Source organism: Protopterus annectens, chromosome 7.part0 (assembly GCF_019279795.1).
Source record: "Protopterus annectens isolate FY-2018-M chromosome 7.part0, PAN1.0, whole genome shotgun sequence".
Taxonomy (NCBI): Eukaryota; Metazoa; Chordata; order Ceratodontiformes; family Protopteridae; genus Protopterus; species Protopterus annectens.
Window position 1 is genome coordinate 292,445,493 of NC_056739.1, and position 13,430 is coordinate 292,458,922.

Below are 13,430 nucleotides of genomic sequence, written 5' to 3' on the forward strand. Positions count from 1 at the left end.
ACCTCTACTCCCTGCATCCTCACCATTCCTCTATCCTCCCTCTCATTCACACACATATATTCTGTCTTAGTCCTGCTGACCTTCATTCCTCTTCTCTCTAGAGCATATCTCCACCTCTCCAGGGTCTCCTCCACCTGTTCCCTACTCTCACTACAGATCGCAATGTCATCTGCAAACATCATATTCCACGGGGACTCCTATCTGATCTCGTCTGTCAACCTGTCCATCACCATTGCAAATAAGAAAGGGCTCAGAGCTGATCCTTGATGTAATCCCACCTCCACCTTAAACGCATCCATCACTCCCACCGCAGACCTCATCGCTGTCACACTACCCTCGTACATATCCTGTACCACTCTTACATACTTCTCTGATACTCCAGACTTCCGCATACAATAACACAACTCCTCTCTAGGCACCCTGTCATATGCTTTCTCTAAATCCACAAAGACACAATGCAACTCCTTCTGATCTTCTCTGTACTTCTCCGTCAACACTCCCAGAGCAAACTTCGCATCTGTAGTGCTCTTTCCTGGCATGAAACCATACTGCTGATCACTAATCATCACCTCCCTTCTGAACCTATTAAATCATTTTTAAAATATTAATTTTTCCTACATTATATCACCAAAAACTTGACTGAACATTATCCTTGGTGATGGCAATATAGGTAGAGTGTGTGGGTGTATTCATAGACTTATAAACATGTTGCAGCAACATTTATGGCCATAGCCCCATTGCTATTCCATTCAGTGGCATCAGCGAGGGATAAAGTAGGATTATATGGGTGATTCCTTAATAAAAACGTTATTTTTATTAAGAGACCACCTACACAATATTGGTAATATGGGTGGAAAATACAAATGGCGCTTACATTAGAAAATGCCATAATATATATTCAAACTATGATGGAACACTTTAAACATAAAGGGTGTGTGTGTGAGTGTGTGTGTGTGTGTGTGTGTGTGTGTGTGTGTGTGTGTGTGTGTGTGTGTGTGTGTGTGTGTGTGTGTGCGTGTGCGCTCGCTTGTGTGCACATGTATGTAATTCCTTCAGTTCAGGCAACAGCTTAGTAGTTTATAAAGATGCATTTTAGTAATATCTTAATACATAACCAAGCTACTGATCAAGTTCAGTCATTGTATTTCACAGAACATGTTATTACGGAGTTACTTCTTTAAAAGCAATGAATGTGGTTTGTTATATTCATAAATCTGTTTATGATGTCTTGGAATTAACTTTTGCATCCAGAATGGGCCCCTGAGGTTCACTTGACTGAAATTATGTCTTCAGCCCTGAAGAGAAAAAGAAGTCTGGCTAAAAGCAAGGAATGGGACAGTCCACAAGTATATAACCTTATATGAAGCATTTATGAATCAGTTATGATGGTATAAAAATTCACTGGGTTACTTTTGTTTTAGGAACTCACTTTTCAGGTTCAGCATGGGAAAATATCTTCAGCGGTGAAGCAAACTTTCATTCACGTTGAGTCACAACTGAGTCATTTTATTAGTTAGGCCAAGAAAGGAATTAATTTCTGCATTGTGCAAACTTATGTATTCTGCAAGGAAGGGGAAGGAAGTTCACACAATGAAAGTATGCTGTCTTATTTAATTTATAACAGAAAATGAGTGTGCAAAGGCTTAAGTTATAATGACTTTGAAATTCAATGTGTCACTGTAGTTTTTAGAAACCACCTTTTATATCTTCAGTTGTTAAGAAGGCTAACATTCCTGGTGAGACAGTGCAGACTCATTTTTATTAGCTAGGCTATACAAATACCTAGGTTAGCATTTTGCACTGCATAAATAGTGTAGTCAACAACAAAAGGGCAGGAGAAGAAGTTGATCTACAAAATCAGAGTTTTTAAAATACCTTTATTAAATTATCACTCAAGACATGGGTAAACATACTTTTATAGAAAAGAAAACAAATCATATTGACATTTTTCCATTTACTTACATTATACATCACATATCTTTTCTTTCTTTATAACTAAAATCAGTCCAGAATTACATAAATTGCTCAATTCCTGTCTTCCTTTAAACCTCACTCCTCCTCCTGATGGACATTATTCTGCATGTATTGTTCCTACAGTTTCCATTTATTTTTATGTAATTTGCTCCTTCCCTTTTCCAAAGATCTCTCTTGCAGTTCTTTTATTTCTTTTACAATACTCAATACATCAAATGCAGTTGCTTAAAGTCTGATTTCCATTTTCTATTGATTGCTTTCTGACAACCAACAGAAGTAAACTTAACAAGACCTTACTTTGTTTAGGCAATTCAGACTGTGTCCCAAATCAAAAGAATCATTTCCTTCATTACAGCCACTTGCTCACCCAATATTTCTGCCAGAGTACGCTGTAGGGAATTTTCAAAATACACCAACTCTTTATAGTCCCAGAACCCATGTTCCCAGTAACCTCTTTCTTCCCCATTACACCAATACAAAATCAGATTTTGACATAATATGTAATTAAATAGGTCTAGTGAGTGGAAGTGTTGATTCAATTTACTTAGTCCATATGCTGTTTAGTGCTATAGTACTCTTACTTTTTTTTAGATAACACCACTTTAGAACTCATAGAAGACATGTTTTCCCAACTTGGTTGAAGTCTCTCCAAACTTTCTTCAAAGAGAATTTTGCAGACCACAGGGTTTTGCACAAGCAACAGCCAAGTTATTTGCTAAATCTAGCACCGAAGTTTACCTCTGAGATTGAGGCACCCTATTCCCCCCACAAAGGTCATAGTCTGAAAAGATTGGGGCAGCACTGTAGGAGATTTCAGGTGCATAAGCATGCAGTACATTTGTAACACAAACCCATTGTATTTAGAAATAAGTGAGATAAACCTGGGACATGATTAGTAATTGTGTTCCAATTTGACACCTCTTATAATGGCAAGCTGAAATTACAAAGTGCCACTAATATACTTCATTTGAGTGTTAGGCATAGAATCAGGTCAGGAAAATATATTGTATCATAGGTTCATAGGTAAGTACTAGGCTAACTGCCCTTGTGGGCAGTTAGCCTAGTACTTACCTATGCTAGGCTAGGCTAACTGCCCTTGTGGGCCATTACAAGCCTAGCCAATTATCCCTTTCTGTGATCTAATTATCCTATCCCATTTGGTTTACTATTAGCCTTACTCATCTCATAGTCAACAATTATAAATGATCCCAAATGAAAATAACTGGGCTCATACCACAGATAATTTGAGGGGTCCCATGCATGCGATAAAGCATTTAGGAGCTGTCTCTGTCCATTAATAGTACAGGGGGCAGTCCTGGGGTAAATTTTCTGTTTCCCATCCATAAGTTTAAGTTGCGTTTAAGTACGGACAGGTTCGAACTTTGTTTTATGTGGAAGGAGAGTCTATTCCAGAGCAGTGGTATCCCTTGTGAAATATACCTGTCTCTCCAAACCATTCTGTTGATGCTGCAGAAGAGGTTTAGATTCCTAGGCAGAGTATTTCTGATGCCATTTGACTTATTAATGTGCAGCAAATCCATTAGTATTGTCTCATAGGATGCCTTGTATGACAGACACCAGTCACCTCTTAGCAGTCTGTAGGATACAGAGTACAGTGATGTGTCTTTGAGTTGGTCCATGTAGGACATGTTGTTTAGGTTTTGTATCCTTTTAGTAACATATATCTGTGGTTGTACAAGCTGTTGCATTTGTCTAGACAGATACATGTCAATGGGGACATTATATTCAATGGCTGGCCTAATGAGGGCTGAGTAATAACATCCCTAGATCTAGTCACAATCCCTTTATTTATAAGCTATGCAATTTAGAAGGACTTTCTTACAACAGTGCACAGATGTTGGTCAAAAGTTAGTCAAAAAATCATTCTATGTGAAACATTTACGTAAGCAGAGGTTGTATAAAAAGGGTGTCTACATACAGATAATAGGCATACAAGTATAGTATACAGCACAATAGGTATCACACTGATACAAATGCAAAGTTTTGAATAGCATTTTGATAATTTTTCTGTAGAGTGAAACAAAACTGTTTGAAAATATGTAAATATATCTGTATTTGGGGTCTATAATTTCACTAGTGTTTAACCTGTCACAAAGCTAATAAGGTACCCCAACTCATCTTATTTACTACACACTGACAGGCAACAAAATAAGTGACGGAAGCATGTTTGTGTCTGTGTGCTTGTTGTTTGTGTGTGTTGGGGGGTAAGCTTTCTGTACTTCATGACGGACATGCAGCAATGACATCCCTTGCTACTTATACATACTAACTGTGAGACTACATCACCTTAGAGAAACAGGAACAATCAATAAATGGGTCTCTCAAAGACAGAAACATGACTATGAGTATTTTGAAATGATCTTCCATGATAAATCAGACTGTCGCTATGCATATTTTCAAAGGATACTAGTAATGGACTTTGGACTGTAACAAATCTACTTTTAAGTAGCAAAAGTGCATCCTGATAATAGAACTGTGATCAACCAATGTAGACAAGCCGGGTCCCTATTATTTCATAGAAAGAACAGATAGTTGAACGGGATTTTGTCAAACAAACTGTTCGACAAACCATTCTGACTGAGATCACATTATGGTAGGGATCAAGAAATTTGCCTTTCCCCACTGTAGTGTGATCTCGGAATTGGTATATATAATTAACAGGGGATGTGGGGGGTACAGTCCCCCACATGAGGTGGGGTTGGATGAACAGCATTTCCGATGAAATGCTGTTCCATGATCTGAAGTTTTGGTGATTTAATATAGACCCAGACAAGCCTCCTTGGAAATATTGTGAATTCATCAAACTAACAGAGATCTTATCACCTAGTATGGAATGAAACAACTCTGAAAATATTGCAAATGCATGCTGCTGACAGAATTTTTATGCATACACTATTAAATGAAGCGAGTCTGTCTGAAAATTGCAACATGCTCAATAAAGATATTACAGACATACAGAATGGTTGGAGTGAGGCACATGAAACCTGACAATGTTTTGAAATGTCAGAAAACTTCCCAGCAGTCTAAAATCTGAAGGTGACACACACAGTTTTGAATGAGTCAGTGAAAGTGTAGGACCAATTTCTGCAATGGGGTTTTCAACAGAGGTTTTATTTTGCTAATGTAAACTACATTGTATCTGATTATCAGTGTTGTTCTACAGTCTGTGTGGTTGCGCAGCAGCGCTGAGACAGAACTGTGGAGATCTTGTCACTGAGACAGTTTATCCTTCTGTTCCTTTACTGTGACAACATCAATGACTCAGTGTATTCACTGTCCAGTGGCCCCTATTAGTTAAATGACAATGCATTCATAGGACAGATAACCAATTCATTAACCAGTAAAAGGAAGATATGTTCCAATGATAATCGTATTCTAGTGACCACAGCTGAGTGCAATATTTGTGGTAGCAGAGCTGTAATATCAGACATATAATATCAAGCAAAAATATAAACAAAGAAAGCAAGACATGGGAATAACAGAGCTATTGAAAATACACTATGCTTTGATCATAGTTTGGTTACTTCAATATAACCCCACATAGTTTATCCTTAAATAATATCCAAAGCAAGAGAATCTCAACAAAGGGATAACTTAAGTTACATACATCTACAGAAGGTAGCCTGAAGAGTTAAACCTTTTTTTTTGTACAAAGCAAGTATGTGGTAAAGGTTGTGGCTTTACTTAATTATCGGTCAGACATCATATTTTCACCATATTATGACAATCATTACTTCAGCATTAAAAATCTGAACATTTGTGGGGGACCTGTGTTCTGTTTTAGCATAATGGTTCACAGACACACTCTGGTATGTGTTGTGTGCCTGATAGACAACTCTATCCATACAGAATGAATGGCACATTTTTTTTCACTGTCACTTGTAAGAAAATTCAGCAGTTTGTTATACTCAGCAAAGTCTGACAAATAATTCATGACACCTATTTAAAATAAGAACAGTGTGCATAACTGCAGATACCAAGTTTGTTCAGTGTGTTGTAACTGCAACGAGGTCATAGAACACCTCAGTCTCCATTTATAGTACATTTAGCATGAGTTACCCAGTTTCGATAATTCAGATGTATACAAGATATTTGTTCTAATGACTACAGACATACAAAATCATAACTGTATTTGCAAAAATTGTCCAAAGTGTTATTTTGAAGAGTTTAGTTGTAAAGATTACTTTGTAAACATACAGAAGATATTCCAAAAGTATACTTTCATTTTCAGAGCTCTGTTCTGTGATAGTAATTTTATATTAAATCAGCTTATAAAGAAAAAAATATTGATGTGGAGTTAACAACAAAGGGTAGAAAAATAATGTATGTGTGTTCGATGTTTTGTGATTCGGACATATGCTAGTCGAGCATGTGTCCTAGACCCATATATATATATATATATATATATATATATATATATATATATATATATATATCATGACTGCAAGTTAGATACAGGTACAGTGATTTTAAAAACACTCAGTAAAACTTCCATGAAGGTACTGAACATATACTTCAAGATAACGAGGTGGAAACAGGCCTAAATGACCCTTTTAATACATTATAAAAACATCTGAGGGATATTCAGAAACAGTTTATGCACAAAATTATATGAAATAACATGATGACTGGTGGCATACAAAGAGGGGGAGATTCAGAGACAAATTCAACATGACTTTGCATGGTATACAAATCACTGTGTACCATCATTCCAATGAATGTCAGTATGCCAAAGAGATGCACTGCATAAGCAAATGAAGAAATTCAACATACAGAAAGATTTTGTGTCTTTCACATTTAGTGCAAGGAGTCACATTGCATGTCTCTTCTGAAAGCCAGGATTTTCCAGTGTACAAGCGATTTACTCTCACAAGTATGTGATTAGCATCTGCAGCATTAGATGAGACATATTTGGAGCCAGTGCTCATGATATTGGAATGCTTCGAGCTCCACATTGCAGACAAGTCCATCAGCAGCTAACATACCATCACCCAGTGACCAGCACATTGTCAACTGATACCAAGTGGACTGAGACACCATATAGAAGATAGTTTGGATATGCCATCCAGACATGGACTCAAGATGGATTTGTGGACTGCCTATCTCAATGGACATGGTTCTTGCTAATGGAACCTTTCAGCATCCAACAGAGGATACATCAGGGATTTAGCAGGCATTGGCGTAGCAAATCTTACCCCAGTTCCCTGATGCTGCTTCATGTAGTTTCCATGGACAGCAAAGGAGAAAACTACCACCAAGTAGGCATTCAAAACAAAGTCCCTTTTTCTGAGGTCCTGGGGGTCACTGATTTCTCCAACAGTGCCATCAAGGCCCCATCTATTCTATATGGCATCCAGTACATCACCAAGAAAGGGGTTCACTCCATTAACTCAGGTGATATGCAATGCATAGGATACTACAAATGATTTGCCTTGCACCATCCAGAAAGCTCCCATGATTACAAAATCTTGCACATGTGTGATATCTACTGGCATTTCCAAACATTCATCTAGTTGGTAGGTGAACACACTGGCAGCTACAGAGGTACTATACTGACACTGGCAACAAGACCAGTGTTGTCCATTGGTGTGTACTGCAGGTGATACTGACATGACTTGATACCATGACTGATGACCCCCTATCTAAAGTCCTCAGATCGCAGCAGAGATAGTGTGTAACACCAGACTGTCACAGACATGGAGTGCTGATCATGTGCATTGCCTTGCTATGCTGTATATCAGATATTACCTTACCTGTACAGGCCAATGAGATATATTTATATCAGGGTGTAGCCAAGAATTTATCAGTTGTACACACAATTGCCCTACTGCACCCTCCACTCTAACAGGTACATTTGACCCAACACATCCTCTTGATGAGCACTGGAATTGTGATTGCAGTAAATTAACTCCTCCGCCCCAGGACAAGACATTAACCAGTACACAGGACAGCTAGTTTGCAATGACAAGTACTTTCTACATAGTTGCAAACCAGATACTCTTGACAGTGACTGATATTCTCACTCTGACTATCTAATCAATAAAAAAGGGTCTGTTGCCATGGATATGAACTTTCCTACTGTCTCCGTTACTGGCTTGGTGGATATGGGCATCCTGAGGCAATGTAGAAATTGCTTCAAGGTTACTGACAACCAGTTCATTCTCAAACCAACTGATGTGGTATGTGAGAGATGTATTTATAAAATGTTACTGGAGGCAAAGCTCTCACATAAAAGTACTTCTAATGTCACAGACCAAACAAACAAGCTCCAAGGTTTGAGATTAGCTTTTGGGAAATGGTTTATACCTTTCCTTCTTCAGACAAAATTAAAAAACATCACTTCCTGTTTATAAAGGAACATTTGACACTTACGCCTGTTTTTTGTTTCAGTACTTCTAATGTCAATAAGGTTGTCAGTAGTACACACGCTGCACCCATCATGCAAAATTCAAAGCAGATATATAGACCCACATATACTGTGGCATTTACATGTCACCTTCCTAAACCACAAAGACCTCCTAGACGAAGTACACATAACAAATGTCCTAAGCAGCCCCAAATGTGCTCTTTCAAAGCAACACCCACATCAACACATAGAGTTACATCTCATGGAGCTTTTACCTCTAAGCGCATAAGGCAAATCACCACACAATACAACATTCTAGTCATTGGAGACTCCATCATGAGACACACTGATGTCCCTCTCACCAGGCTGAGTAAGGAGAAAGTTATGGTCATTTACTTATTAGGGGCTAGGATCCACCACATTACACATGCACTCAGGTCATTGGACCACATTTACCAATATGACTCAGTCATAGTCCATGTAGGGGTAAATTAACTGAGATGTTCCTCCCTAGACTATATGAAGAGAAACATCATGGAGCTCTTGGAATATGTGTCTCAGGCTGGTATGAGCCTAGCATTGAGCAGCATTTTACCTTCTCCCAAGGATGATGCCACAATACGAACAAAAGATGATTGACTTTAATAATTGGCTTAGTTTCTGGTGTCATTCTAAGGGGGTGCAATATTTGTCAGCATGGAAGGAGATGGTCAACAGACCACGCTGCTTTGCCAGGGATTGTCTGTACCTCTCACCTCTAGGCTTTCGAATATTAGCTAAAACATTGTCTTCCTCAATAGTGCCTTTTTTAGGCAATGCCATACTGAAAGTACTTCCGATATAGTAAATCAAAACCAAGAAAATATAAAGGTATTCCTGCTCAGTGCTAGGATTCTAACCAAAAAACTCCAGTCTCTAGAAGCTCTCTTTACCCTAGAGAATGCTGATGTCTGTGCAGTTACTGAGACATGGTTTAAAGCTGTGGAGAGCACACCAAAAGTGCAAGGTTATAATGCCTTTGACACATTTAGGCCATCTACTTCACAGACAGGGACTAAAAGTGGAGGTGTCTCTATTTACATTCAAAATAAATATACTTCAAGGCTGGCCAAACAGGACAATGCACTTGAGCTGCTTCATGTTCAAATCACCATAGATAAAATCCAATACCACTTCCTTGCAAGCTATAGGTCCCCCTCTATGACCCAGGAAACCCATACTATGTATTTAAACTTATTAGAAAGACTAACCATCCAACCCAATACCATGTTTATGGGTGACTTTAATTACTCCACTATTAACTGGGAATCCTATACGACACCAAATGTACATGCACAGAGATTCCTGGATTTTGTAAACGCAAACTCTCTGGACCAGATATCCAGTACAAGAAACAGGGCTGCAACCATACTGGATCTGGTTCTCACTAATATGGGAGACTGCTGCAGACCCCCTACTGTAATGCCTTCCCTAGTTAGGTCAGACCACAAAATGTTCTCCTTTGAAGTAAAAACAAAACCTGGATCCCCAGCTAAACCTAGAATATTCTGGAACTATTCTAAGGCTAACCTCCTGCTATTAAGTGAGAACCTGGCAAAATTTAATGCCCCCATAAACCCCCAAAACACTTCTGCCTATGCAGAACTGTTCACAGAAACCCCGTAGAAGCATGTTAATAGCTGCAAAGAGGCTGCTGTACCCACAAGGAAGAAATAGAGAACTAACTCAAAAAACAAGCCCCCCTGGAGGAATCACAAAATCAATCGGCTGTATAACAGGAGGAAGAAAATCATGACAAAAATTAGGAGGTGCAGCTCTCAGCAGGATAAAAGCACTCTCATCAAACTAAACAAACAACTCAGAGGACAAATAAAGTCTACCAAAGCCAAACTGAGGTACGTTTGGCCTCTCTGGCAAGGACAACCACAAAGCATTCTTTAGCTATGTCCACCACCTCAAAGTCAATACACAATTATGTGCAGAGCTCATTGTAAATGGAGCCACCTATAGTGAGCCACAAGATATATCAAACCTCCTGGCTGATAAATTTAACTCCAAGTTTACTCCTCTCTTCCCCTCAAACTTCCTTCAGGAAATAGCATCAAATATACCCCCCCCCCTACTATCACTAGGGAACAGGTCCTTAATGCTCTCTCTAAGACCAAGAACACAGCAGCAATGTGCCCAGACAGTATTCCAGGATGCCTTCTAAATAGCATGAAACATGACCTATCAGGGCCTCTGGAATTACTATTTAACTGTAGCCTCCAAACAGGCTTCATGCCTCATGAATGGAGAAATGCAACAGTCATCCCTCTGCACAAAGGTGGGCCATCTACAGACCCTGGAAACTACAAACCCATAAGTCTTACTAGTCCTATGTGTAAAGCCATAGAAAGAATTATCATGGAGATGATCAATAAAGATATAGTAAACCTCCAGACACTGGACTCAACCCAGTTTGGTTTCTTCAAGGGCAGATCATGCCTACTCAACCTGGTGGACTTCTTTGAGAAGGTCATCAAAGCAATGGATGAGGGCAAAATCATTCACACTGCCTACCTTGACCTGGCCAAGGCATTTAGCACAATACCCAACTCAGGCATTGTTGAGAAACTCAAGAGGTTAGGTACAAACACAAATGTCACCCGGTGGATAGCCAACTGGCTCACAGACAGGACCCAGGAAGTTAGAATTGGGGAGTCCACCTCTACAAAGAGGCCAGCCACAAGTGGAGTCCCTCAGAGATCAGTCCTTGGACTGCTCCTTTTTGGCATTTACTTCTCAGAAGTCAAGGCTAATGTCAGTGGTCTCTGGCTGACTAAATTTGCAGATGATTGCAAATTAGGAGTGGTCATTGAATCTCACACTGACACAAATGTTCTCCTGCAGGGGCTGACACAGATAAATAACTGGTGTCAGAGCCATGGACTAAAACTAAATGGCAAGAAATGCATAATAGTATCCTTTGGGAAGTTATCCATCCCTGGTAACTATCATATTGACAACAACCCCCCTTAGAGTTGACCCAGTAGTCAGGGATTTAGGGATACGCATAGATACTACTCTAGCCTTTGACCATCATGTGTCTACAGTGGTGAGGAAATCATTCTATGTTGCACAACTTATAAAGAAAGGTATGGCATCTAATTCCAAGGAAGTCATTGTTCCACTGTATTCGGCATTCATCAGACCTATCATTGAGTACAATGCCCCCTTTGGTATGTACCTAACCAGGCATATTCAACAACTGGAATGCCCACAGAGGTTTCTCACTAAAAGAATATAGACCGTACATAATATGCCCTATGCAGACCACCTCAAGGCCCTATCCCTGTATTCTGTCTGCTACAGGCTTTTGAAAGGAGATCTATGCCTGACATACAGGGCGTAGTCAGACCCCCTCTGATGGACCTCCTACATATCCACAAAACAAACAGCATTCATAAGTGTGCTGTCCTTCGGTTGAGACACGCACATTAACTACTGCAGCTGTTTACCAAGTTATGCGTCCTGGCTTGGTAATTTTAATTTTGTATGAAGCAATGAAGGATTGATTGTATTTTAAGAAATAAATTACCCTGCGTTTTTATGTTTGTGGTTCATGGCTTGTGTTATACTTTTTTATTTATTTTTTAGAACTTCTTCAAATCTGGTCCTTATGGTTCACACGTTTAGTTTTAGACTATTGTGGATGTTTTATTTTGTATACAGCTGCTACAAAAGTTACATTGTATTTTGCCATGTAAAAAAGTACATATACACAAAAGCATTCATAACCAATAAGAAGGACATGCCCTTAGATATTTTGTACAAGATCTGACTTTCATGAAAGCATAACAATCCCTCCTAAAAGGTCAGTCTAGTATTAGTCATTTCCATTATTTTCTTAAATACATTACTGTAATAATTTGTATAAATAAAACATCAGTGTCAGATTCCCAGAAAGTACTTCAAATGATTTACTCTAAGGAACTTTCTTGGAAACTGAAAATACTTCATTTACTCAGAATGGTAGAGCTTAATTCCTGTCTAAAGCTATACTAGCATAGTAATGTGACATGGCACATAATATAGGCAAAAAATGAAATATTTGCAAAGTATATGCCCATGTCAGATTCAATAACCACTATACCATTTGAATTTTACCCCATTTGAGTTGCGTTGTAATAGGGCTACCCAAATATTAAGTAAACTAAAACTATTATCTGAAAAAAGTGACATACAGCAGACGTACTTTGTTAAAAAACTAAGACATCAACTAGGGATTTGGTGGTGGAACCAATTTCCTGAAATGACAACTATATAGTTCACTTCAAGCTTGTCCTAATACAGTAACCATCTTCGGATATTGAGCTGGTCTGGTGTTGAGATCTGAGGCCCATTGATTGGGTGACTATGTGCCCCTGACTTGACCAGTTCTTAGAGGGGTATCAGGCCAGATGATAAAGACACACTTGCCAAAGCATAAAATAACACCTTAGTGCCTCTGTGGAGTTTTCTGGGGTCATAGTTTCAGTGTATTTTACATACAGTTTTCCACTCTTTAGTGGCCTAATGGTTAAGGTGTTTGCCTTACAAACACAAGGTACGGGGTTTGAGTCTCACAAGGGATAATTGGCTAGGCTTAAAATGGCTCCCAAAGGCAGTTAGCTTAGTACTAATCTATGAACCTACACAGTGATCATGTGTACATCCCTGAAGAGAATATGTTCTATTTAATTAATATCTAATGTGTTTTGTTCCAGAAATTACATTGCATTTTTCCTTATCTTTTACAAAACAAGAAAGCAGTGGAATGAACAGTAAGCTTCACTGAAACCACAGAACAACTGGAGCCTATCTGTGATGAACTGTAACAGCAATAACAACTTTACACAGCAAGCTCAGAAGAACAAATAAAATAAAATATATAAAGCATTAAGGTGTTCAAAGGACACAATAATAACATAAAAACCTCATAGCCAATAATATATCTCAATGTCTTATAACTAGAATCAGGGACAAAGCCAAAAATAATCAGGAGCAAATGCCATGGATACTTTAAGTAATTTTGCATGTAACTTAAAAAAATTGAAAGGTTAAGCTA